General features: G+C 38.1%; 1 long non-coding RNA gene across 1 annotated transcript in view; it reads right to left on the bottom strand.

Annotated features, from left to right (window-relative positions):
- Positions 1–27,134, bottom strand: part of LOC111091332 — a 116,297-nt gene extending 89,163 nt beyond the window's left edge. The window contains exon 1 of the long non-coding RNA XR_005355185.1: positions 26,967–27,134. This is a non-coding gene — a long non-coding RNA (uncharacterized LOC111091332). The remainder of the gene's footprint in view (positions 1–26,966) is intronic.
- Between the last annotated feature and the right edge of the window lie 398 nt (positions 27,135–27,532).

Raw genomic sequence — 27,532 nt, 5'->3', positions numbered from 1 at the left:
GATATAATGGATTATTACTCAGCCATAAAAATGGATGAGATCATGCCATTGGTGACAACATGGATGTATGGACAACATAGAGAGTATTATGCTAAGTGATATAAATCAGACTAAGACAAATATCATATGGTTTCACTCATAGTGGAATCTAAGGAAAAAAATGAATAAAGAAACAAAAAGCAGAATCAGATCTTTAACTACAGAACAAACTATCAGTTTGTTTTCTATATTTGGTAGGGGGATGGGCAACATGGGTAAAAGGCAGAGGGAGAGACAGACTTCCAGTTATGGAATGAATAAGCCATAGGAATAAAAGGTACATATAAGGGGTAGTCAATGATATTGTAATAGTGCTGCATGGTGACAGTTGGTAGCTACAGTTGTGGTGAGCATGGTGTAATATATAAACTTGTTGAATCATCATATATTATGCCTGAAGTTAATGTAACATTGTGAGTCAACTACATTCAAATTAAAGAAAAGAAAAGAAGAAGATATGACCCCATAACCTGAATTAACTCTATTTTTATTTTGGTAATTTTTGTTGTTTATTTTAACTCTAGAATCTTAGAGAAATTGGGACATTTCTAAACTGTTGTGTCTCACATCCTCTCTTGCTCAAGCTTGTCTGGGACTTTCATCCAATTTTTATTTGAGGGGGAGTTAAAAGTATTCCAGCAAAGCAAACAACTGATGTGTCAGCCAAAACCTTAAATGTTTGTTTTAGAATGCTTACATTTTCAATATAATAAAGTCTGTCAAAATAACAAAAAAAGCGGAAAAAACCAATGAATATAATTCACAACAGGCTAAAAAGAAAATCCACATGATCATATAAATAGATACAGAAAAAACAGTTGACAAAATGCAATGCCCATTCAGGATATAAAGTCTGAGCAAATCAAGAATAGAGGGAAACTTCCTCAATTTGACAAGGAAGATCTACAAAAAACTGTCGATTCTAAAAGCCTTCCCACTAAGAACAAGAACAAGGCAAGAATGTCCACCCTCACCACTCCTTTTTAAAAATTGCACCGGGGAGGAGGGGCAAGATGGCAGAAGAGTAGGGTCCCCAAGTCACCTGTCCCCAGCAAATTACCTAGATAACCTTCAAATCATCCTGAAAATCTACGAATTATGCCTGAGATTTAAAGAGAGAACAGGGATCCCTGGGTGGCGCAGCGGTTTGGCGCCTGCCTTTGGCCCAGGGCGCGATCCTGGAGACCCGGGATCGAATCCCACATCGGGCTCCCGGTGCATGGAGCCTGCTTCTCCCTCTGCCTGTGTCTCTGCCTCTCTCTCTCTCTCTGTGACTATCATAAATAAATAAAATCTTTAAAAATAAATAAATAAATAAAGAGAGAACAGCTGGAAGGCTACAGTGAGAAGAGTTCGCGCTTCTATCAAGGTAGGAAGACGGGGAAAAAGAAGTAAAGAAACAAAGGCCTCCAAGGGGGAGGGGCCCCGCGAGGAGCCGGGCTGAGGCCGGGGCGAGTGTCCCCAGGACAGGAGAGCCCCGTCCCGGAGACGCAGGAGCTGCACCGACCTTCCCGGGCGGAAAGGGGCTCGCGGGGAGGTGGAGCAGGACCCAGGAGGGCGGGGATGCCCTCGAGCTCCCTGGGACAGTAACAGACACCTGCGCCCCGGGAGAGTGCGCCGAGCTCCCTAAGGGCTGCAGCGCACGGCGGGACCCGGAGCAGCTGAAGGGGCTCGGGGGCGGCTCCGCGGAGGGGGCTGCATGGCCGGGATCGCAAATCCAACAGCGCAGACCGGGAGCACAGGGCGCCGGGGACACAGCCCGGGATCCCACCTCCCCATGGGACAGGCAGAGGCCGGGAGGGCCCAAGGCAGCAAGGACACTCCTGCCCTGAGCTGAGCAGATCAGCGGCCACGCCCCGGAGCCTCCAGGCCCTGCAGACGGAGAGCTCTGGGGCTACTGCGGGGGCTGAATCCAGGGCTCCAGAGCTGGCCCCGCCACTGCGGTTGTTCCTCCTGGGGCCTCAAGGGGTAAACAACCCCCACTGAGCCCTGCACCAGGCAGGGGGCTGAGCAGCTCCCCCAAGTGCTAACACCTGAAAATCAGCACAACAGGCCGCTCCCCCAGAAGACCAGCTAGACGGACAAGTTCCAGGGGAAGTCAACGGACTTAGAGTATACAGAATCAGAAGATACTCCCCCGTGTGTGTGTTTTTGTTTTTGTTTTTTTGGGTTTTTTTTGCTTTTTGATTTGTTTGCTTTCCCCACTCCTTTTTTCCTTTCTTTCTTTTTCTTCTCTTTTTTCTTTTTTTCTTCCTTTTTTCTTTTTTCTTTTTCTCTTTCTTTCCTTCTTTCTCTCCTCTCTTTTTCTCCTTTTCCCAATACAACTTGTTTTTGGCCACTCTGCACTGAGCAAAATGACTAGAAGGAAAACCTCACCTCAAAAGAAAGTATCAGAAACAGTCCTCTCTCCCACAGAGTTACAAAATTTGGATTACAATTCAATGTCAGAAAGCCAATTCAAAAGCACTATTATAAAGCTACTGGTGGCTCTAGAAAAAAGCATAAAGGACTCAAGAGACTTCATGACTGCAGAATTTAGATCCAATCAGGCAGAAATTAAAAATCAATTGAATGAGATGCAATCCAAACTAGATGTCCTAACGACGAGGGTTAATGAGGTGGAAGAACGAGTGAGTGACATAGAAGACAAGTTGATGGCAAAGAGGGAAACTGAGGAAAAAAGAGACAGACAATTAAAAGACCATGAGGATAGATTAAGGGAAATAAATGACAGCCTGAGGAAGAAAAACCTACGTTTAATTGGGGTTCCCGAGGGCGCCAAAAGGGCCAGAGGGCCAGAATATGTATTTGAACAAATCATAGCTGAAAACTTTCCTAATCTGGGAAGGGAAACAGGCATTCAGATCCAGGAAATAGAGAGATCCCCCCATAAAATCAATAAAAACCATTCAACACCTCGACATTTAATAGTGAAGCTTGCAAATTCCAAAGATAAAGAGAAGATCCTTAAAGCAGCAAGAGACAAGAAATCCCTGACTTTTATGGGGAGGAATATTAGGGTAACAGCAGACCTCTCCACAGAGACCTGGCAGGCCAGAAAGGGCTGGCAGGACATATTCAGGGTCCTAAATGAGAAGAACATGCAACCAAGAATACTTTATCCAGCAAGGCTCTCATTCAAAATGGAAGCAGAGATCAAGAGCTTCCAAGACAGGCAGGAACCGAAAGAATATGTGACCTCCAAACCAGCTCTGCAAGAAATTTTAAGGGGGACTCTTAAAATTCCCCTTTAAGAAGAAGTTCAGTGGAACATTCCACAAAAACAAGGACTGAATAGATATCATGATGACACTAAACTCATATCTCTCAATAGTAACTCTGAATGTGAACGGGCTTAATGACCCCATCAAAAGGCGCAGGGTTTCAGACTGGATAAAAAAGCAGGACCCATCTATTTGCTGTCTACAAGAGACTCTTTTATTTTATTTTATTTTATTATTTTATTTTATTTTTTAAGAGACTCATTTTAGACAGAAGGACACCTACAGCCTGAAAATAAAAGGTTGGAGAACCATTTACCATTCAAATGGTCCTCAGAAGAAAGCAGGGGTAGCCATCCTTATATCAGATAAACTAAAATTTACCCTGAAGACTGTAGTGAGAGATGAAGAGGGACACTATATCATACTTAAAGGATCTATCCAACAAGAGGACTTAACAACCCTCAATATATATGCCCCGAATGTGGGAGCTGCCAAATATATCAATCAATTAATAACCAAAGACATACTTAGATAATAATACACTTATACTTGGTGACTTCAATCTAGCACTTTCTACACTCGATAGGTCTTCTAAACACAACATCTCCAAAGAAACAAGAGCTTTAAATGATACACTGGACCAGATGGATTTCACAGATATCTACAGAACTTTACGTCCAAACTCAACTGAATATACATTCTTCTCAAGTGCACCATACTGGGTCACAAATCGGGTCTGAACCGATACCAAAAGATTGGGATCGTCCCCTGTGTATTCTCAGACCATAATGCCTTGAAATTAGAACTAAATCACAACAAGAAGTTTGAAAGGACTTCAAACACGTGGAGGTTAAGGACCATCCTGCTAAAAGATGAAAGGGTCAACCAGGAAATTAAGGAAGAATTAAAAAGATTCATGGAAACTAATGAGAATGAAGATACAACCGTTCAAAATCTTTGGGATGCAGCAAAAGCAGTCCTGAGGGGGAAATACATCGCAATACAAGCAGCCATCCAAAAACTGGAAAGAACTCAAATACAAAAGCTAACCTTACACCTAAAGGAACTAGAGAAAAAACAGCAAATAGATCCTACACCCAGCAGAAGAAGAGAGTTAATAAAGATTCGAGCAGAACTCAACGAAATCGAGACCAGAAGAACTGTGGAACAGATCAACAAAACCAGGAGTTGGTTCTTTGAAAGAATTAATAAGATAGATAAACCATTAGCCAGCCTTATTAAAAAGAAGAGAGAGAAGACTCAAATTAATAAAATCATGAATGAGAAAGGAGAGGTCACTACCAACACCAAGGAAATACAAACGATTTTAAAAACATATTATGAACAGCTATGCGCCAATACATTAGGCAATCTAGAAGAAATGGACGCATTTCTGGAAAACCACAAACTACCGAAACTGGAACTGGAAGAAATAGAAAACCTGAACAGGCCAATAATCAGGGAGGAAATTGAAGCAGTCATCAACAACCTCCCAAGACACAAAAGTCCAGGGCCAGATGGCTGCCCAGGGGAATTCTATCAAACGTTTAAAGAAGAAACCATACCTATTCTACTAAAGCTGTTTGGAAAGATAGAAAAAGATAGAGTACTTCCAAATTCGTTCTATGAGGCCAGCATCACCTTAATTCCAAAACCAAAGACCCCACCAAAAAGGAGAATTATAGACCAATATCCCTGATGAACATGGATGCAAAAATTCTCAACAAGATACTAGCCAATAGGATCCAACAATACATTAAGAAAATTATTCACCATGACCAAGTAGGATTTATTCCGGGGACACAAGGCTGGTTCAACATGCGTAAAACAATCAATGTGATTCATCATATCAGCAAAAGAAAAACCAAGAACCATATGATTCTCTCATTAGATGAAGAGAAAGCATTCGACAAAATACAGCATCCATTCCTGATCAAAACTCTTCAGAGTGTAGGGATAGAGGGAACATTCCTCAACATCTTAAAAGCCATCTACGAAAAGCCCACAGCAAATATCATTCTCAATGGGGAAGCACTTGGAGCCTTTCCCCTAAGATCGGGAACAAGACAGGGGTGTCCACTCTCACCACTGCTATTCAACATAGTACTGGAAGCCCTAGCCTCAGCAATCAGACAACAAAAAGATATTAAAGGCATTCAAATTGGCAAAGAAGAAGTCAAACTCTCCCTCTTCACCGATGACATGATACTCTACATAGAAAACCCAAAAGCCTCCACCCCAAGATTGCTAGAACTCATACAGCAGTTTGGCAGCGTGGCAGGATACAAAATCAATGCCCAGAAGTCAGTGGCATTTCTATACACTAACAATGAGACTGAAGAAAGAGAAATTAAAGAGTTAATCCCATTTACAATTGCACCCAAAAGCATAAGATACCTAGGAATAAATCTAACCAAAGAGGTAAAGGATCTATACCCTAAAAACTATAGAACACTTCTGAAAGAAATTGAGGAAGAGGGATCCCTGGGTGGCGCAGCGGTTTAGCGCCTGCCTTTGGCCCAGGGCGTGATCCTGGAGACCCGGGATCGAATCCCACGTCAGGCTCCCGGTGCATGGAGCCTGCTTCTCCCTCTGCCTGTGTCTCTGCCTCTCTCTCTCTCTCTCTCTCTGTGTGTGACTATCATAAATAAATAAAAATTAAAAAAAAAAAAAGAAATTGAGGAAGATACAAAGAGATGGAAAAATATTCCATGCTCATGGATTGGAAGAATTAATATTGTGAAAATGTCAATGTTACCCAGGGCAATTTACACGTTTAATGCAATCCCTATCAAAATACCATTACATATCTGTCGGAATGGCTCAAATCCGAAACATTCTCATGGACTTTCTTCAGAGAGTTAGAACAAATTATTTTAAGATTTGTGTGGAATCAGAAAAGACCCCGAATAGCCAGGGGAATTTTAAAAAAGAAAACCATAGCTGGAGGCATCACAATGCCAGATTTCAGGTTGCACTACAAAGCTGTGGTCATCAAGACAGTGTGGTACTGGCACAAAAACAGACACATAGATCAATGGAACAGAATAGAGAATCCAGAAGTGGACCCTCAACTTTATGGTCAACTAATATTTGATAAAGGAGGAAAGACTATCCACTGGAAGAAAGACAGTCTCTTCAATAAATGGTGCTGGGAAAATTGGACATCCACATGCAGAAGAATGAAACTAGACCACTCTCTTGCACCATACATAAAGATAAACTCAAAATGGATGAAAGATCTAAATGTGAGACAAGATGCCATCAAAATCCTAGAGGAGAACACAGGCAACGCCCTTTTTGAACTCGGCCACAGTAACTTCTTGCAAGATACATCCACGAAGGCAAAAGAAACAAAAGCAAAAATGAACTATTGGGATTTCATCAAAATAAGAATCTTTTGCACAGGGGATCCCTGGGTGGCGCAGAGGTTTGGCGCCTGCCTTTGGCCCAGGGCGTGATCCTGGAGACCCGGGATCGAGTCCCACATCGGGCTCCCGGTGCATGGAGCCTGCTTCTCCCTCTGCCTGTGTCTCTGCGCCTCTCTCTCTCTCTGTGACTATCATAAATAAATAAAAAAAAATTAAAAAAAAAAAGAATCTTTTGCACAGAAAGGATACAGTCAACAAAACTCAAAGACAACCTACAAAATGGGAGAAGATATTTGCAAATGACATATCGGATAAAGGGCTAGTTTCCAAGATCTATAAAGAACTTATTAAACTCAACAGCAAAGAAACAAACAATCCAATCATGAAATCGGCAAAAGACATGAACAGAAATCTCACAGAGGAAGACATAGACATGGCCAACACGCACATGAGAAAATGCTCTGCATCACTTGCCATCAGGGAAATACAAACCAAAACCACAATGAGATACCAACTCACACCAGTGAGAATGGGGAAAATTAACAAGGCAGGAAACCACAAATGTTGGAGAGGATGCGGAGAAAAGGGAACCCTCTTACACTGTTGGTGGGAATGTGAACTGGTGCAGCCACTCTGGAAAACTATGTGGAGGTTCCTCAAACAGTTAAAAATAGACCTGCCCTACGACCCAGCAATTGCACTGCTGGAGATTTACCCCAAAGATACAGATGTAATGAAACGCCAGGACACCTGCACCCCGATGTTTCTAGCAGCAATGTCCACAATAGCCAAACTGTGGAAGGAGCCTCGGTGTCCATCGAAAGATGAATGGATAAAGAAGATGTGGTTTATATGCAATGGAATATTACTCAGCCATTAGAAATGACAAATACCCACCATTTGCTTCAATGTGGATGGAACTGGAGGTATTATGCTGAGTGAAATAAGTCAATTGGAGAAGGACAAACATTATATGTTCTCATTCACTTGGGGAATATAGATAATAGTGAAAGGGAATAGAAGGGAAGGGAGAAGAAATGGGTAGGAAATATCAGAAAGGGAGACAGAACATGAAGACTCCTAACTCTGGGAAACGAACTAGGGGTGGTGGAAGGGGAGGAGGGCAGGGGGTGGGGGTGAATGGGTGATGGGCACTGAGGGGGGCACTTGACGGGATGAGCACTGGGTGTTATTCTGTATGTTGGCAAATTGAACACCAATAAAAAATAAATTTATTATAAAAAATAATAAAAAAATAAAAATTGTACCAGAAGTCCTAGTAATATCATGAGGCAAGAAAAAAAAGTACACCATTTGAGACTGTGCAAACTGTGTTTGCAATGATATGACTGTCTATGTACAAAATCCAACCCAGAATAGCTAATAGAATATTGAAGGAAATGTAGAAATTTGGAGGATTGATACTACCTGACTTTCAAGACTTAACTGAGCCACCAAGGCACCCCTATTTCTAGGTTCTTTATTCTGTTCTGTTGGTCTATTTGTCTATTCTTTTTATCAAAACTGTGCTGTGTTGATTAAAACAGCTGTGAAATACCATTACATATCTGTCGGAATGGCTCAAATCCGAAACATTCTCATGGTTATAGAGCAACAACAATTCTCATTCATTACTGGTTGAAATGCAAAAAAAAAAAAAGAAAAGAAAAGAAAAGAAAAAGAAAAAAGGCACAGGGAATTTTGGGTCAGTGAGACAATTCTGTATGATAATGTAATGGTGGATCTGTGTCATTATACATTCATCGAAACTTAGAGAATGTATATATGGAGTGAACCCTAACGAAACTATGGACTTTAGTTAATAATAATGTATCAATATTGGCCTATTAATTGCAGCAAATACAATACATGAATGCTAGACGTTAATCATAAGGGAACTAGCGTAGGGGGTAAAGGATGATTTGGGAGCTCTTGTACTTTGCAGTTGATTTTTCTGTAAATCTAAGATAGGTTTAAATTGGGAGGGGGGAATCTTAATTCAGAAAATGAAAGCAAGGGAAGTAACAGTTTTTAAAAATGTTAAAACATAAGGAAACAGGACATTGTGATGAAAAACAAGCAGAATTTAAATTTTAAATATCTAACCCACTCAGACTCTAGCCATTCATATTTTCAGAAGCAGAATATCAGGCATAGAGTGTTTAAAGAAATAAAATAGAAACTTAACACAAGTGGTGGGATGATATCGTGATTTATAATATATATATATATTATATGGCCCTCATCCCCATTTCTGGTACATAACTCCTAAATTTCTTGGAATTTCTTAACTGGTAGGAGCCATAAAGGTGTCTTACTATTTATATCAAGTCCCTTTCAATGACACATGAGTTTATGCTAATGAGGAGACTTTTGGAAAGCCCCTAAGAATGAAAGCTGGTTGCCAGGGAAACCAATCAGGTAATTAGAGGGTTGGAGCTTTTGACGTTACCCCCAGACCTCTGGAGAGGGAAGAAAGGCTAGAGATTGAGATCAATCACCAATGGCCAATTATTTAATCAATCATGCCTATGTCATGAAGCCTCCATAAAAATCCAAAAGTAAAAGATTTGGAGAGCTTCCAGGTTGGCAAATCTGAATCTATTCATGTGTTGGAATGGTGGTGCACCCCAAACTCCATGGGGACAGAAGCTTCTGTGTTCTGGACTCTTTTGAACTTCACGTATCTTTTCATCTGTTTTTTTAAAGATTTTATTTATTTGTGAGAGACACAGAGAGAGAAGCAGAGACCCAAGCAGAGAGAAGCAGGCTCCCTAAGGGGAGCGGGATGTGGGATTCGATCCCAGGACCCCAGGATCATGACCTGAACTGAAGGCAGATGCTCAACCATTGAGCCATCCAGGCATCCCTCTTCATCTGACTGTTGTGTCTTTTAATACCCTGTGTAATAAATGGTTAATCTAGTAAGTAAACTGGTTTCCTGAATTCTATGACATACTCTAGCAAATTATTCAAAACCCGAGGAGGGGGGGTAGCCCGGGTGACTCAGCGGTTTAGTGCCACCTTCAGCCCAGGGCATGAGCCTGGAGACCCCGGATCGAGTCCCATGTCAGGCTCCCTGCATGGGGCCTGCTTTTCCCTCTACCTGTGTCTCTGCCTCTCTCTCTCTTGTGTGTCTCTCATGAATAAATAAATAAAATCTAAAATAAAATAAAATAAAATGAAATAAAATAAACCACCCAAGGAGGGATTGTGAGAACCTTGATTGATAGCTGCTTAGTTAGAAGCATAAGTGAAAGATAAACTTGTAATTGCTATCTAAAGTCAGGGAGCCTTGTGGGTCTGAGCCCTTAATCTATGGCATCTGATACTACTTTCTAGGTAGACAATGTCAAAATTGAATTAAAAGTATGGAACACCAGTCAGTGTCTGCTAAGAAAGGAAGAGATGCTTGGGATATTTGAAAAAACACACCCTGGAGGTAAGAAGGCTATAAAATAAGACCAAGAAGATCTGAAAAAGAACCATACAACTTCTAGAAATTAAATATATAATAAGTGAAGGGGCACCTGGTTGGCTCAGTCAGTAGAGTCAGTGACTCTTGTTCTTGGGGTCGTAAGTTCAAGCCCCACATTGGGTGTGGAGCCTACTTAAAAAATAATAAAACAAAATAAACATAAGAAGTGAATATTACAACTCAGTGGGTTAAGCCTATAGTCAAGGAGAAAAATCAGTCAACTTGAAATTATATCTGAATAAGTCAGTTAAAATGCATTCCATGAAAACAAAGACATGGAAAATACAAAAGAGAGATTTAAGAGACATGGAATATAAAGAAGTCTCAAATACATGGAAAATAGAATAAGAATGACTCACAAACATTTTATCAGAGCCCAGAAAGATGCAATAGAGAAAAAGTGGAAGAAATATGTTAAAGGATAATGGCTGAGAGTTTATCAGAAGTGAGGAAAGACACCAGTCCTCAGATCAAGAAAGCCTAATGAATCCCTAATAGGACAACAATAAAGAAATCCACCCATAGACAAATCTCTGTGAATCTCCAGAACTCCAAAGACAAAGAAAAAAACAAATCTTAGAAGCAGCCAGAGAAATAAGACTGATCATCTTCAGAGGAATGATACATAGATTCACACCTAACTTTTCAACAGCAGTAATGGGAACCAAAAAAAAGCATGAAATATCAGTGTACTGAGGGGAAAAGCTGTCAATCTAGAATTCTATACATAGCAAAACTGATTTCAACTGCAGAGAAATTGCAAGGAAAGGCAATCATGAACAACTCATCCCCTCCTTGGCCACGCTAGAGTGACCTTGGGCCAAGAACATGTCCTTACTGAGAAAGAGTGTTCATGGCCTCTGCTGGGCTTAACATCTTGTGGAAGAATATCTTTCCATGTTCTGGGCTTGATGCACACTTAGGCATGCTCCCGCTTTCTGTATTGTAGACCCCAAGGTGAGGTGTGGGGTCCATCCACTGCAGTGTGAGGTTGAATGTGCACAGCTACATTGCCTGAGTGGGCTGGTCACAGTGGATGGAAGCATTGCAAGGGCTGGAGTTTGTACACTCCCTCTTCCTCTCTTGCTATAAATAAATTCCGTACCAGGGCACCTGGGTGGCTCTGTTGGTTAAACATCTGCCTTCAACTCAGGTCATGATCCCAGGGTTCTGGGATCAAGCTCCACATTCAGCTCCCTGCTCAGTGTGTATGTCTCTCTCTCTCTTATGAATAAATAAAATCTTTAAAAAATAAATAAATAAAAACAAATGCTGTACCATGTAATCTGGGGGTGTGTTGTCTTTTTAACTTTATATTTGCCTTTTAAAATTGGCTTCATGGCCAGTCACCCATTGAATCATGAAATATCACTAAATAGAGCAAAATAAAGACATTGTTAGAATGACAAAAACTAAAAAGGTTTAACATCAAAACATCCTCACTAAATGAAATTCTAAAGGACATAACTTAAATGAAAAATGACTGAAGGCAGAAAATGCAAGATACAGCAAAGACTAATGAAGAAAGATATTTGGAAATATATGGGCAAAGCAAACTAAATATGGAATGTACATAACCATAACATAATATTTAATTTGTTGAGAGGAAAATATACTAGAGTTGAAATATAGGCCAATAATGGATTATGATATGGGAAGTAGTAACCACATTTGAAGCATCTTTACAGAATGAGGTAAAGATATTAACTTCAGATTTTGTAGAGTTAAATATAGGTAAAAAAAAAAAAAAAGAAACATCTGAAGTAACTACTAAAAGAATATACACAGAAGCATATTATTTCCAAACAAGTAGAGGGAAAAATAGAATAAGAAGGAACATAAGAGGGATCCCTGGGTGGTGCAGCGGTTTGGCACCTGCCTTTGGCCCAGGGCGCGATCCTGGAGACCCGGGATCGAATCCCACATCGGGCTCCCAGTGCGTGGAGCCTGCTTCTCCCTCTGCCTGTGTCTCTGCCTCTCTCTCTCTCTCTCTCTCTCTCTGTGACTATCATAGGTAAATAAATTTTAAAAATTAAAAAAAAAAGAAGGAACATAAGAAGAGTTAATAAAAAATAACTTAGGGAAGGAAGAACAAAACAATACAAAAATTAAGACTTCATGCCCGGCATGGAGCCCAATGTAGAGCTGGTTTTCAAGAGCCTGAGATCATGACCTGAGCCGAAATCTGGAGTCCAATGCTTAACCAATTGAGCCACACAAACACCCCTGATAGCTCACTGCTTTCTAGAGCCGAATAACATTTCACTGTCTGGATTTATCATAGTTTATTTATCCATTCACCTACTGGAGGATATATTGGTTTCCTCCAAGTTTTGGCAATTATGAATAAGACTATTACAAATAGCAGTGTGCAGGTTTTTGTGTAGACATAAGTTTTCTACTCCTTCAGGTATATATGCTTTTTTAAATAATAGTTTTGGGGTACCTGGCCAACTCAGTTGGTAGAGTATGCATCTCTTGCTGTCAGGGTCATAAGTTCAAGCCTCACATTGGGTGTGGAGCCTATGTAAAATGTTAAAAAAAAATTTTAAATAATTTTTTTCTTCCTCTGTGGCACCCGCTAAATCTAAGGGAAGTAAATAGAGAAAAGATATATTTTTCTACAGGAGCTTCCTTCTTTAGAATTGAGTTTGTTAACATTGGAATCGTAGAAGTAGAAAATATTACAAATTTGTGTTAAGCTGAGTAAAGTATGTTTTATTTCCCCATCAGTCTTCAGTTAGACTGAGAACTAGCTCTAGGCAAAAGACCAATTTTGCCTAACCTGGGGACAGCTCTACTCTTCTTTTGGTCTCCCTGGACTTGTTCCCTCTTTTTTTTCCTTCTTCTCCTCAGCCAGATATTACAAGTTTTCCATTATACTCTGTTCACATCCACCCCCAGAAGAAGGTCATATACTCAGGGCATTTTCCAAACTACCTCGTGACTATGTCACCATTGGAATATAACACCCTAATTTCTCCTCCTTCTGGACTATGCTATTCAGTAACCTCTTGGCCATTTGGCTTATGGTCTTCTTTTTTGTGATTTCTGACATATTGCCTCAGATTTCCTGCCTCAGCTGAGAATGTGTCCATCTTTTACTTATAAAACTTCAACTACATTACTGACTGAAAAAATAAATTCCAAACTTCCTAACCCAGAATTTTAGGCCCTTTACAAGCTACTCTCAAGAAAACTTTTTATCCATTTGCTTCGACGTGGATGGAACTGGAGGGTATTATGCTGAGTGAAATAAGTCAATCGGAGAAGGACAAACATTATGTGGTCTCATTCATTTGGGCAATATAAAAAATAGTGAAAGGGAATAAAGGGGAAAGGAGAAAAAATGAATGGGAAATATCAGAAAGGGAGACAGAACATGAAAGACTCCTAACTCTGGGAAACGAACTAGGGGTGGTGGAAGAGGTGGGCAGGGGGTGGGGGTGACTGGGTGACGGGCACTGAGGTAGGCACTTGACAGAATGAGCACTGGGTGTTATTCTATATTTTGGCAAATTGAACACCAATAAAAAATAAATTTATAATAAAAAAAAACTTTTTATCACTATTGGTCAATGTAGCAAATCCTTGATATTAATTAGGTATACTTTAATCCAATAATTTTTTTAGTTTAACCCCATTTTATTTTTAAAATTTTAATTTTAGTATAGTTAGCATACAATGTTATGTTAATTTCAGGTATACAGTATAGTGATTCAACAACACTATATGTTACTCAGTATTCATTGCAGTAAGTGTGCTCTTAACCCCTTTCACCTATTTCTCCTAATTCCTACCCAACCCTCCTCTGGTAATTATCAGTTTATTCTCTACAGCTAAGAGTTTGTGGTTTTTTTTAATCTCCTTTTTTTTGTTTATTTATTTTGTTTCTTAAATTCCACACATGAATGAAATCATACAGTATTTGTCTTTGTCTGCCTGACTTATTTCACTTAGCATTATACCCTCTAGATCCATCCATGTGAATGCAAATGGCAAGATCTTATTTTTTATGGCGGAATAATACTCCACTATATATATATATATTATATATATAATATATAATTATAATATATAATAATATATATATATTATTATATATAATGTATATATAATATATTATAATTATATTATAACTATGATTATATAATTTTTATGGCAGAATAATATTCCGCTGTGTGTACATATATATATATATAAAATATAAAGAATCCTATGTGGCAATTTATGACAAGAAATCACAGAGATGACTTCAAGGAAAATATAAGTTGTCAAAATTGATTCCAAAGGTGACAGAAAACCAGGTTACACCAAATATAGAAAGCAGGCTAAACCAAGTATAGAAAGCTGAAGGTTGTTATAGATATGACTTTCAAAACAAGCCACCTATATCACATTGTTTCATTGATGAAATAAAGAAAATCTTTAACAAACAGACCTTTAAGAATTCTTAATACTATTCCAGAGCGTAGCTAAAGGTGAAAAGTTTTCTAGTATGTTATATGAGGTTAGAATAACACTGATACTATATACACAAAGACATATGTAAGACTAGCACACACACAAAAGCTATGTATATTTAGAATTGAAGGAATCTTCCCTAGCATGAAAAAGACTACTTGTCAGTTACAAAAAAAAAAAAAAAAAATCTAGAAACTAACTGCATATCCTGCAAGCACTCCCATTAAGTGTAAGAAAAATACATGAACTCTTACTATGTCTTTTCCATTTAACATTGTTCCAGAATCATAGGTGATATTATTCTAAAACAAAAATCACAGGACTATAAACATTGGGAAGGAAGAGATGAAAATATCATTATTCTTATGACATTGTTAGCCACCTAGAAAATCCAAAACAATCAATTGAAAAATAATTTGAATTAATCTGAAAGTTTAGCAAAATATAAGATAAATATACAGAAGCCAACCAGTGACTATGTAATAATTAATTAATTTTGTTTCAAGTTTTTATTTAAATTCTAGTTAGTTTGGGTACCTAATGGCTCAGTTGTTAAGCATCTGACTCTTGATTTCAGCTCCAGTCATGATCTCATGGTCATGAGATCAAGCCCCACGTCCAGCTCCACACTCAGCAGGGAGTCTACTTTTCTCCCTCTCCCTCCACCCTTCCCCCTGCTTCCTCATTGGTGTGCTCTCGCTCTCTCTCTCTAAAATAAATAAATAAATATTTTTTAAAAACTAAATTCTAGCTAGTTAACATATAGTGTAATATTGGTTTCAGGAGTAGGATTCAATGATTCACCACATACATACAACTCCCAATGCTCATCACAACAAATGTCCTCTTTAATATTCATCATTCATTTAGCCCATCCTTCACCCACCTCCCTCCATCAACCCTTAGTTCGTTCTCTATAGTTAATAGTCTCTTATGATTTACCTCTCTCTCTCTTTTTTCCCCTTTCTTTACCTACGCTCATCAAGAAATTCAAGAAATTTTATTTCTGGACAGCCCCGGTGGCGTAGCGGTTTAGCACCGCCTGCAGCCCAGGGCGTGATCCTGGATGCCCGGGATCGAGTCACACATCGGGCTCCCTGCATGGTGCCTGCTTCTTCCTCTGCCTGTGTCTCTGCCTCTCTCTCTAGCTGTGTCTCTATGAATAAATAAATTTTTGAAAAAGGAAATTTTATTTCTTAAATTGCATGTATGAGTAAGATCATATGGTATTTGTCATTCTCTAACCAAATTATTTCACTTAGTATTATAAACTCTAGCTCCATCCACATCATTGAAAAATGGCAAGATTTCATTCTTTTTGATGGCTGAGAAATATTGTGTGTCTTCTTTATTTATCAATCGATGGATATTTGGCCTCTTTCCACAAGTTGGCTGTTGTTGATAACGCTGCTATCAACATCAGGGTGTATGTGCCCCTTCAAATCAGTATTTTTCTATCCTTTAGGTAAATATCTAGTAGTTCAATTGCTGGATCATAGGGTAGTTTTGTTTATAACTTTCTGAGGAATCTCCATACTGTTTTCCACAGTGGCTGCATAGTTTGCATTCCCACCAACAGTGTAAGGGTTGCCCATTCTCCACAACTGGACAGCTACATGCCAAAGAATGAAACTGGATCACTTTTTACACCATATACAAAAATAAAATAAAAATGGATGAAAGACCTAAATGACGGATAGGAAACCGTCAAATTCCTAGAGGAGAACACAGCAACTTCTTTGACACTGGACATAGCAGCTTGTTACTGGAGTGGTCTCCAGAGGCAAGGGAAACAAAAGCAAAAATGAACTATTGGGACTTCATCAAGATAAGAAGCTTCTACATAGCAAAGGAAACAATCAACAAAACTAAAAGCCTACAGAATGGGAGAAGATACTTGCATATGACATATCTAATAAAGGTTTGGTATCTAAAAATCCACAAGGAACTTATCAAACTTAACACCCCAAAAACAAACAGTCCAGTTAAGAAATGGGCAGAAGACATGAACAGAAATTTTCCCAAAGAAGACACACAAATGGCTAACAGATACATGAAAAAATGCTCAGCATCATTCATCACCAGGGAAATACAAATGAAAACCATGAGATACCACCTCACACCTGTCAGAATGGCTAAAATTAACAACACAGGAAACAACAGATGTTGGTAAGTGACTATGCAATTAAAAGTAGATCCTATTTAGGGATGCCTGGGTGGTTCAGTCAGTTAAGCATCCGACTTTTGGTTTTAGCTCCGGTCATGATCTCAGGCTCCTAGGATTGAGCCCCCATCAGGCTCTGCGCTCAGCAGAGAGATCCTGTTCTAGGGTCTCTCTTTCCCCTTCTGCCCCTCCCCCACTTGCTTGCACTCTCTCTCTCTCTCTCAAATAAATAAATCTTTAAAAAAATAAAAGTAGATCCTATTCAAAATAAGAAATGTTTCAAAAATACCTAGCAATAAATTTGATAATATATATATAAGATCTATGAGACAATAACTCTAAAATTTTCTTGAACAACATAAAAACACTAGAATGCTTTGCAAAATATTGCTATTGCCATATCAGAAAACTTAAAATGGAAGTTTGCTAGTGTTCCCCATATTAACACGTAAATTTGGTACAATGGAATCAAAATTCTGCTGGAGTTTTTTAGTTGTTAGATTGATTCTTTGTTTTTAGGTAAGGAGGGGCAGAGGGAGAGGGAGAAAAGGAATCTTAAACAGGCTCCCACAGCATGGAGCCTGAGGCAGGGCTCGATCTCATGACCCTGAAATCATGACCTGAGCCAAAACCAAGAATCAGGCACTTAACCATCTGAGCCACCCAGGTGCTCCTATTAGATTGATTCTAAAGTTCAACTGGAAGAGTAAATACCTGGGAACATTTGGGGTAAGTATAATCAGTTATCAAAATGTAGGCCAAAGCTATCCTAGTAAAAATGATGTTATACAGGAAAATTGTTTCAACGGAAAAAAATGTGTTCAGGAACAGATGCACATATATGTGTGTGTGTGTGTGTGTGTGTGTATGAATATATATATATATATATGAATATTACAATATAAAGGAAGCATTGCAAATTAGTGAGGAAAAAATGATCAATAAATAGGGATGGAACAACTCCCTACTTGTAGAAAAATGGAATTGGCTGAGTTAAAGAGTTAAAAGCAAGAGAAAAATGAAATCACAAAAAACCATTTGGAAAAAACTTGAATAGTCTTTACATGATCTAGGAGGTAGCAGAAGGAAAAAGTCATTCCAAAATAAAACCAAAAGAGAATGCTGTGAGCAAAGAGAGTGAAGAACTGACTACCCACAAAGGGTGACAATTTTTCTTCTTTATATTTTTAAGTTTTTTCAATATTTCTATAAAATGTATTACTTATGTATAGTCAGAAAATTGTTATTAAATTTAAAAAATTAAAGAGTTTAATAAGAAAACTTGTCTGAATGGAAGGCTACTTTACCTCACCACAGACCAAGGGTCTACCCATGGGCAAAGTCTCTCACAATGTCTTTTCACAATTATTACTTATTACATGTATACATGTATACATATACATTACATGTATATTTATTTAATACTTATCTCACCACCCCTCCCACTCAAATCCACCAGCCCTTCTTAACTAGGTTAAGAAAGAGAATGAGGGGACACCTGGGTGGCTCAGTGGTTGAGCATCTGCCTTTGGCTCAGGGCGTGATCCTGGGGTCCTGGGATGGAGTCCTGCATCAGGCTCCCTCCAGGGAGTCTGCTTTTCTCTCTGCCTATGTCTCTGCCTCTCTTCTCTCTGTGTCTCTCATGAATAAATAAAATCTCAAAAAAAAAAAAGAGGGGGAATGAGTTCCCAATGCCCTAGGGCCTCCACTATAAGTCATAAAGTAACTTCTCTAAGCATCTGGAATGGTACTAGTTACATGCCAGCCTTGGAAGGGTTGAAAATGTGTTATGTAGGTCAGAGCAGAAACCATGATTAAAAAGGCAGAGTATAGACCCTAAGCTCCACTTAAGCCTGAGAGTAGGAAATAGATCTCTTTTCTTCCAGGCTTGCGCTTTCTGCCTGGCCCTGTGTATAATATTTAGGAAGTGCTCAATCAATAATATCTGCTCAGCACTCCATCAGATCCATATCTGCTCAAAGAGAATCTTTCCATTTGAAGCAAAGCAGAACCCACTTTGGAACTAAGCAGGGGAATTTTACTTTGAGCATTCTTTAATTCAGCGACAAAAATATCATGAAGAAGTTTGAAATTACTGAGCATGTGGATCCCATAGGCAGTCAATTCAACTAACTAAAATCCAGGGAGAAATAGGAATTTGTATCACTGAAACAAGAAAATCGTATTAACCAATGCTCAAGTTTTAGAACAGGTAGTAAATATACTACGTGGTTGCTTTCTAGCCTAGGTATGGTGAAAACAACACAAACAGAATGCATGAGCCATAATTTTGAGCAATTTGTCTTGTTTTCTAAGTACTGGATGTGATTAAGTTGATGAGTGCAAATAAACCTAAAATCCCCACCTAATTACAACTGGGAATTAGGTAAAGTATCTCAGATAAGTTGCTGACATGCTTTGTTTGGGTAACATTATTTTTCTTATGAGGTTGGAAATACAGTTCAATAAATTATTTACAAAAATCTTATTTATTCCACAATGGTCACAGTGAAGACTTGATAATCTAATATCCTGACCTTAGCACTTCACACACTTGGCATTATTAATGGAAACCTTTTTCTCCCTATGTTATAATAACAACTTCCTCATTTATCACACACCTTTGCCACCATTATTCATGGTCTCTTTCTTGTTTAAAATCTATCGTTAAGGATCAATTATTCTGCAACTTTCCGGTATTCTGATTTACATTCTTCTCTATTAAATTAAAAAAATTATCTGAGAATAAACCCCTGTGATGTCCAGTGGATGCACCTTTCTGCTCTATTGACATTCTCTTGGATATCTGAGCACATGCTGTTCTATGGGGTTCCTTAAGGCCACAGTAGTTAGTCTTTGTCTTTAACTTTGCATTTCTATTACAGGAGGAAAGTGTGTGTGTGTGTGTGTGTGTGTGTGTGTGTGTGTGTGTGTGTTCTCATTTGTAATTCAATATACTAGCAGGATAAGACATCCAAGAATAAATCTATATATATTCTATAACACATTAGCCACTATCAGTTGAAGACCAAAAGAAGGTTCTTTTTATAGTATGCAAGTAAAGCTTTTCTGCTGAAATTACAATTTTTCAAAGTACCATGTGCAATAGGTGGTCATTTAGAAAAAAAATTTCTTCCAAACCTAAGCCGTTTATATAGTGCTGCCCTTAATTATATCTCCTTTCAGTTTGGTTTTTGAAACCTGAACCAACTGGAGTATGCCTGGCCATGAGACAGCTGAGCTATGAGCAAACTAGAGAGGTTTGCTGAGGATGAGCCAGTGTACTATTAGGTGGCTACTGTGTCTTGTATGATTTGGGTGCCAGTATCTACTTTATTTCATTGAACACCACTTCTCTGCCATCTTGTAGACAGATAGTTAGGATACTACATGGGCAGTTTAGAGGCTAGGTGTCAGAGTTAGACACACCTCAATCTGGATCTCAAATGGTCCATTTACTAGCTGGGTAATCTAAAAAAAAAAAATCTGAACCTTCCCAAGTCTCAGATTTCTCATCTGTGAAATGCTGGAAAACAATACCTACTTTTCCACGATGTAAGGTAGGAAGAGTCAGGAGAACAGGCTGATGAAGAGTATGCATGCGACATATGTTATGGTCCTAGATTTCATTTCAGGTGGTGGGATCACAGGTGTTTATTACATTATTAAAAGTCAATAATTAAATAACTAAACAAACACAAGTCATGAAGGAGCCAGGGTTATGTTCAATCATTTCTGTGAACTGAGATCCTAACAATAATAATGATAATAGTAATAACAATAATAGTAATATTTTTGTAGGGTTGTTGTCAGATTATGTAACATGTGGAGTATTTAGCACATTGGCACATTTTTACTGCTCTATAAAGACAACTGCAATTTTTATGATGGGGGAAAGTGGAAGTGATGGATGAGAAGGAAGAACAGAACTTAAAAAGTACACTGAGGAAATGATAATGTCTCACAAGAATGATCCTTTTCTATTTGTAGACCTAAAACTCAGGAAACTGAAATTTTTTTTTAAAGATTTTATTTATTTATTCCTGAGAGACATACAGAGAGAGGCAGAGACATAGGCAGAGGGAGAAGCAGGCTCCATCCCAGGACATGGGACTTGATCCCAGGACCCCAGGATCATGACCTGAGCCAAAGGCAGATGCTCAACCACTGAGCCATCCAGGTGCCCCAAAAAGTAGGTACTATTTAATAAATGTTAATAATTACATATTCATCAAATAATATTATGCTCTTGCTGTAAATGAGAAAAGTCTCTTTTATTGAGCTTACATTCTACTGGGAGAGATGGAGAACAAGAACCAAATAAATCCTATTAATTTCAGATTGTGATAACAGTACTGTGAAGAAAACAGACCAAGAAGCAAGATACAGACTGACTCGGGATGTGGTGAGGTGGGGTGCAGTTTCAGACACTGTGGTCAGAGAAAACTTCTCTGAGGTTATATCTGAGCATAGATCTGAGTGATAAGGAGATATCATCCATGTCAATGTATAGGGGTGCAATTTTCCAGGCTAAGGGCTAAAGGTATACAGGTCCCATAGTAAGATAGCTAGAAAAATGGAGGGGTGGTGTGGGAGCATGGATGGATGACGAGTGGATGGATGGTTCTTGTCTATACAGAACACTACATATACATAAAACATACAAGGAACGCTCAATCCAACAACAGCAGAACACATATTTTTCTCAAGTGGACATGGAACACTTTCCAGCACAGACCATTTTCAATGTCTGCATTTATAGTGATAGCTTTCTCTCTTAGCACTGCTTTTGCTGCATTCTGTAAGTTTTGGTATGTGGTGTTTTGTTTTTATTTAGCTCAAAGTCTTTTCTAATATCCCTTGTGATTTCTTCTTCGACCCACTGGTGGTTCAAGAACATGTTGTTTAACTTCCACATATTTGTGAATTTTCCAGTCTCCCTTTTGTTATTGCTTTCTAGTTTCATTTCACTGTGATCAGAAAAGATACTTTGTATTCTTTCAATCTTTTAAAATTTACTAAGACTTATTATAACTTAACATATGGTTAATCCTGGAGAATGCTCCATATCCACTTGACAAACATGTGTATTCTGCTGTTGTCATCTATTCTTAATTTGTTCTCTATTTTTGTGATCATGTTAGATGTTGGACTTTGTCAAATTTTTTCTACATTATTAGAGTAATTATATACATTTCCCCCTTTGGGCTACTAATGAGATAGAATATATTCGTAGTTTTCCTAATATTGACTCACCCTTGCAGTCTAGGAAGGAAGCCCAAGGTTTTAAATTAACATACATTGTTATATTAGTTTCAAGTGTACAATAAAATGATTCAACAATTCTATACATTTCCCAGTGCTCATCATAATAAGGGTACTCATGATCCTCTTCATCTATTTCACCCATCCCTCCAACCACTTCCCCTCTAGCAACCACCAGTTTGTTCTCTGTATTTAATAGACTGGTTTTTTGTTTGTCTCTCTTTTAGTTTGTTCGTTTGTTTTGTTTCTTAAATTCCACATATGAATAAAATCATATGGTATTTCTCTTTCTCTGATTTATTTTACTTAGCATTATAGCCTCTAGATCTATCCATGTTGCAAATGGCAAGATCCTGTTCTTTGATGTGGTTGAGTAAAATTCCACTGAATATATACATATATATATCACATCTTCTTTATCCATTCATCTGTGGATGGACGGATGGACATTGGATTTGCTTCCACATCCTGGCTGTGGTAAACAACACTGCAATAAACACAAAGGTTTATACAGCTTTCTGAATTAGCATTTCTGCTTCCTTTGGGTAAATACCCAGCAGCAGAATTACTGAATCATATGGTAATTCTATTTTTAAGTTTTTGAGGAACCTCCATACTATTTCCCACCATGGCTTTACCAATTTGCATTCCCACCAACAGTGCCTGAAGGTTCTTTTTTTTTCCACATCCTCACCAGTGCTTGTAATTGGGTTGTGAGGAACCCAATTATTAATGACGTATTTTTTAAAATACTGATGAACTACAATTTCCATTGTTTTATTAGGATTTTCACATAAATGTTGTTAAGTCGGTTGGCCCTATCCTGTCAGGTTTTTTTTTTTTTAAGATTTTATTCATTTATTCATAAGAGGCACAGAGAGAGAGAGAAAGAGAAGAGAAATAGGCAGAGGGAGAAGTAGGGTCCATGCAGAGAGCCCGATGTGGAACTCGATACAGGGACTCCAGGATCATACCCTGAGCTGAAGGCAGATGCTCAAACACTGAGCCACCCAGGCATCCCTCCTGTCAGGTTTTCATGTTAAAAGACTTTCTTAGACTTTCTTTATAAATATGATTTGAAGGATCTCTCTTTTTTGGTGTTTGGAACAGTTTAAATTCTATCCAACTTACTTGTGTCTTAAAATTTTTTAAAGAATTGACAGTGGAGCCATGTAAGCCTGGAGATTTTAAGGAGGAAACTCTTCTGTAACTTTGAATTGCTCTGCTGTTACTTGTCTGTTCAGATTTCTTTATCTGCTGCTATCCAATATTTTTCACTTATATTTTCAAATGTGTTTTTAGAACCTTTTAATTTCCCTATATCAATAGCTATGTTTCCTTTTCCACTTCTAATATTGTGTGTTCGTCCCTTTTTCTTTTCAAAAACATTTTATTACTATACTAGCCTGTGGTTTATCTGGTTTTTGTATGTTTGTTATGAAGAATCACCTAATTTTGCAAACATACTATATTTCAGTCTTCTAAATAAATGTATGGTCAGATTTTGTGAGTTTTTTTCCTTTCTCTATTCTGTAGTTTTTTGTATTGGGTGAACTTATTCTTCTTTATATGTATTAGTATAAGATATATGTTTAGTAATTATTATTCCATTTTTCCTTAAGTTTTCTATTACTACCAACTGCCAAATGTATAGTTGTTTCTGTAAGTAGTTTTATAGGCATGTATGTGTGTTTCTTTGAATAATTTTGAAGTTTATAATCTGTTTTGTGGGTTGTTGTTGTTTGCAATCATTGTAACTTCACTGACTATTATCAACTCTCCATTTCTTGATTTTAACAACTTTCAGACTGCGTCTATTGAGTTCCAGTTGCAGAAGAATATCAAAAAAATGATCACAAATAAACCTCTTCCAGAGCACCTAGGTGGCTCAGTGGTTGAGCATGTGTCTTCAGCTCAGGTTGTGATCCTGGGGTCCTGGGTTCAAGTCCTGCATCAGGCTCCCAGCAGGGAGCCTTCTCTCCCTCTGCCTATGTCTCTGCCTCTCCCTGTGTGTCTCTCATGAATAAATAAATAAAATCATGCAGAAGAATGAAACTAGACCATTCTCTACACCATACACAAAGATAAACTCAAAATGGATGAAAGATCTAAATGTGAGACAAGAATCAATCAAAATCCTAGAGGAGAACATAGGCAACACCCTTTTTGAACTTGGCCACAGCAACTTCTTGCAAGATACATCTATGAAAGCAAGGGAAACAAAAACAAAAATGAACTATTGGGACTTAAGATAATCGAACTTCAATAAAAAATCCTCTTTCCACTTCCCTTGCTACCCCTCCATGCTTTAATCTGATAATGTTACCTTTTTTTTTTTACATTGTCAAGGTTTATAACACTTATATTCTGTAACCATTTTCCATAATTGTTTCTTTTTAATTTTATATTTAAATGAGCTGAATCTTTATCACCAGTTATTTTACTTGGTTATTTGATTTCTTGGTTATTTGATTTCTCCTGTTTTTTCAATAAGGTCATGTTGGTCCTGGGTTTGGGGATTTTTTTGTATTTTGTTTTTTAAGAAGACTTAGTTATTTATTTGAGAAGATTTAGTTATTAGGTCTATTTATTTGAGATTGAGTTATTTATTTAGTGCATGCACATGTGGGGGGCAGCAGGAACAGAGGGAGAGAGAGAATCTCAAACAGACTCCCTGACCCCACTGGATATGGGGTCAATCTCATGACCCTGAGAACATGACCTGAACCAAAATCAAGAGTGAGACATTCAATTGACTGAGCCACCCAGGTACCTTTGTCCTGGGTTTATCATTGAGATTGTCTATGTGTCTATTTCTTGCCTTTATATTTGAATATCAGCTTGACTGAGAAAAACGTTTTTGGATCTTACCTCCTTTTCCTTAGCACTTTACAGACATTGAGTAATTCTTAGAGAAGTCTGAGGCTACCCTGTTTGGTTTTTTTTTTTCCTTCTGGTATATAATTAGTATTCACCTAGATATGTAAAGAACTTTGTCTTAATCAGTGAAATGCAAAAGCCATTAGGATATATCTCAGTTGAGCTACACACATGCAAACCCTTTTCCAAGAACAAGATGTCCTAGGTTAATTCCTTCCTCTAATTAGGAAAATTCTCTTCTACTAGTTTTTAGGTACAATGTCTGATCCATTTGTTAGTTTCTCTAATTCCAAAGCCCCAATTACCTTTATTCTAATTAGTCTCTGTCCTTTAAATATCTACTCTTTAAATTGCTTTGTCTTTTTTAAAAAAAATCTAGACTCTGTGATTATCAAGCCTTTTTCCTGTTACCAATAATTGATTTTACATGGCATCTGTTCTGCTCTTCACTGTTTTCACTTTTTTTTAAATGGCATTATAGGGGAGTTGTTTGGGCTCCTGATGTGTTCCTAAACTGTGTGTAATGATTTGCATTCCCCAGAAGCAGATCCAAGAATATGAGTGCAAATAATTTATTTGAGAGGCAATTCCAAGAAACACTAACAAAGGAGTAGGGGAGTAAGATATGAAAGGGAAGGAATCCAAAAAGTGTTATCAAGCAAGTAATTACTGTGGGCAGCTAGAACTAAAATCCACTGAGAAACTCTTTGAGACACTGTAGAACATGTCTCAGAGTAAGCCCAACTGAAGGAAAAGAAGCTGGAGTATTTGTCCACCAACTTCTTGTCTGTCACTGGTTGTAGGCTTTTTCTTGGGCACATTAACATTCTGACACTTCTCACTTGCTCTGAATGTGGGCTGAGCACACTGCTTTGGTCAGAAAAATGACCGCAGGCAGTGTCAAAGATATTCACAGGACCACAACATTTATAGGACCCTATAAATGTATAGGGGGCAAGGCTGATGGGATACAGGTTGGGCACCAATATAGATTCCCCCTTAATCTTTGTGATGTTGTTTCATCTCATTTTTAAAACTTTCTTACTTTTTCTTTTTAATTTCATCATCTCATTAAGTTCCTCTCTAGCCTCTCTAGCCTTTAACCACTAGCCACAAATAACTACTGAGAAACTAAAATGTGGCAGATCTTTAACTGAGATGTGCTCTAAGTGTAAAATATAAGTCAGTTCAAAGTCTCCATAGAAATAATATAAAATATCTCCTTAATAATTTTTATACGGATATGTTGAAATAATATTTAGATTATATTGAGTTAGTTAAGACATTATTAAAATTAATTTCACACATTTAAAAATATTTTAATTTTGGCTACTAAATTTTTAAATTATATATATATTCCTCAAGAATACATTTTCATCTTTATATTGCATGCTATTTTCTTGTTTAGTTTTTCCTAACTTGAAAGGATGGGTAATTTACTAAGTTTACTCGAATACCATACGATTTTGTTTAGGTTTTTCACTGTACTTATGTTTAAGTTGTCCAGAAATCCTATTTCTGCTTCTGTGGTGTGGGTACATCCTTTTAACACTCAGTGGGCCTGTTGATTACATACCAATTTAATATTTTATTTATTTACATTTTTGAAAATGGAAATTTTGACTTCCACCACAGATGAATTAATAGGGACAAGACTTACTCTGCTCTGCAGGTTCTTTCTGATAGCAGCTGGGTCCTGTGATTTAATTTAATTCTGGCTCTAAATACTTGGAGTCACCATCAGACTCCATAGGTCTAAGGCCTCATCCCACAAGACTGCCCCCACTTCAGACATGAGTCACAAATCTCCAACCACCAGTACTTCTGACTGACCAATCATAAACCAGGAACTCCTGTGACTGCCTACTCCTTCAGTGGGCATTTGCTAGCCATTTGCTAGAATGGCTCAGAGAACTCAGGAAAATATTGTACTTATGTTTACTTATGCTTTATTATGAAGGCTACAATTCAGGAATAGCTAAATGGATGAGATGCATAGAACATAGTATATGGGGGGGGGGGGGGGGCTGTAAGGGGGCAGTGGCATGCCACCCTTCCAGCCAGTCAACATGTTCACTAACCTGGAAACCATCTGAATTTCTTGTATGAGTTTTAATAGAGCTCAATTTCCAGGCTCCCTCCTCTCTGGAGGTCAATGGAGGTGGGGTTGAAAGTTCCAACGCTCTAATTACTTGATCTTTTTGGTGATCAGCTGTCTCTGAGGCTCTCTAGGGGCCCCAGCTTATGTAACCTCATTAGCATAAACTCATATGTGATGAAAGGAGCCCATTATGAATAACAATCTTATATCATAATGGGCTCCTTTGGAGGAAATTCCAAAGATTTTAGGAATCCTGTGCCAAGCACTAAGACAAAGACCAAATGTATTTCTTATTGTACCATATCTTGTGATTGAAACAAACCCCAAACCAGGCAATATTCATGAAACAACAGTTTTCAAGATATTGTGTACCAGGTGGGAAAAAAAAATGGATGAAAATTCCTGAGAGGCATGAAGTGAGTCTTACGATGGTTCCATTACTTCCTGGAGAGAGTTTCCAACACTCAATGCAGGGAGGAAGGACTCAGATGGAGCCCAAGAATCTCTATGTTGAGGAGACAAAGTGAAACTTTTAGGGAATCCAGG

Source organism: Canis lupus, chromosome 2 (assembly GCF_011100685.1).
Source record: "Canis lupus familiaris isolate Mischka breed German Shepherd chromosome 2, alternate assembly UU_Cfam_GSD_1.0, whole genome shotgun sequence".
Lineage (NCBI taxonomy): Eukaryota > Metazoa > Chordata > Mammalia > Carnivora > Canidae > Canis > Canis lupus.
The sequence above is the reverse complement of the archived record's forward strand: the minus strand, read 5'-3'. Positions and strand labels throughout refer to the sequence as shown.